Source organism: Crocuta crocuta, unplaced genomic scaffold (genome assembly GCF_008692635.1).
Source record: "Crocuta crocuta isolate KB4526 unplaced genomic scaffold, BGI_CrCroc_1.0 scaffold170, whole genome shotgun sequence".
NCBI lineage: Eukaryota > Metazoa > Chordata > Mammalia > Carnivora > Hyaenidae > Crocuta > Crocuta crocuta.
The window spans coordinates 6913095-6914313 of NW_027527853.1; the positions used below are offsets into that span (position 1 = coordinate 6913095).

The 1219-nt window shown below is 54.3% G+C and overlaps 1 pseudogene; it reads right to left on the reverse strand.

Annotated features, from left to right (window-relative positions):
• Positions 1-672: 672 nt before the first annotated feature.
• Positions 673-1218, reverse strand: LOC144245025 (cytochrome c oxidase subunit 4 isoform 1, mitochondrial pseudogene; annotated as a pseudogene).
• Position 1219: the final 1 nt, after the last annotated feature.

The following is a 1219-nucleotide window of genomic DNA, read 5'->3' on the forward strand; positions in this document are numbered from 1 at the left end:
AGTGATGATCAGACACACCCAACAACAGCACAGTAAGTCCCTTTGTTGTGAGGAAGCAGCAGCAGCAAGACGGCCAGAATAAAAGCCACTTTATTTAATATTCCAAAGGCGTTCCCAGTGTCTCCCAGAGTCCTCATTAATTACCTGGAGATTTACCAAAGAATTCTCAGACGGGATGAGAGCTTTCTTCCACTGCCTTTCACCACACCTTATGACACCTAGATGACAGAAAAGCTGCACTTGATGAGAAGAGGAAACAGCTTGGGCACAAAAACAGAAGAGCTTTGGCCTGTGAGATTTCTAAATCACAGGCATGGCTTGCCCTCTCGCAAGTAGAGGCAAAAGACGTCAGCGTTATTGGCAGTGCCGGGCACACAGCTTTGGGACTGGAATAATAACGGTCTTCAAGGCATGGGGGGAAGGCGAGGGAGGGCCTTTTGGTGCATGGAGGGGTGAGAGGCCAGGTCCAGGCTGGGCCAAGCACAGGGCCAGAGAAGGAGGGCTGTGAATGCTGGCTGTTTATTTTTTCTTCCACGTAAACTGCTCACTTAGTAGCATCCGTACTGTGACATAACGGTTTCCATTGAGTACACTGAGCTGCAGGGAGGTGGCAGAACAGGGGGAGGCTCACACCACACAAACAACGCTGTCCACAACTTAGGTCAGTTCTGTTTACTTCCAGTCGTTCTTGTCGTAGTCCCACTTGGCTGAGAAGCCCTGGATCGGGCCGACGTTCATGTCGAGCATCCTCTGGGTCTGCCTGGCCACCCACTCCCCTAAAAAGGTGTGCAGGAGCGGCGACACACACCGCGCTTCTCCCAGGTCAGAACTGGAGGGGGATCCCCCGGAAGAACATGGCGGTGCCCAGAGCTGCCTCGCGCGCCTGCGCGCTCCCGTTCACGTGGCAGAGCTCGCGCTCCCCACGTGACAAAGCTCGCGCTCCGGTTCACGTGCAAACCTCGTGCTGAAATTCACGTGGCACAACTCAACATTCTTGTCAATGGAGAATGCTCGAGGGGGCCGCCTCCTTTTGTTTCAAGGCCTTCTGGCGGGCAGAGAGATTTTGACGTGGGCTGCGTTAGGCAAGGCGTAGTGGCGCTGGTGGACATAACTGGGGAGAGCACAGTATTCACGCTTCACGACACTTCCAGGTGCTCGCGCACACACGGAGGTGGGAACACCTCGCTTGCCAATTAGGCTAAATACTCTGGTCGCCAAC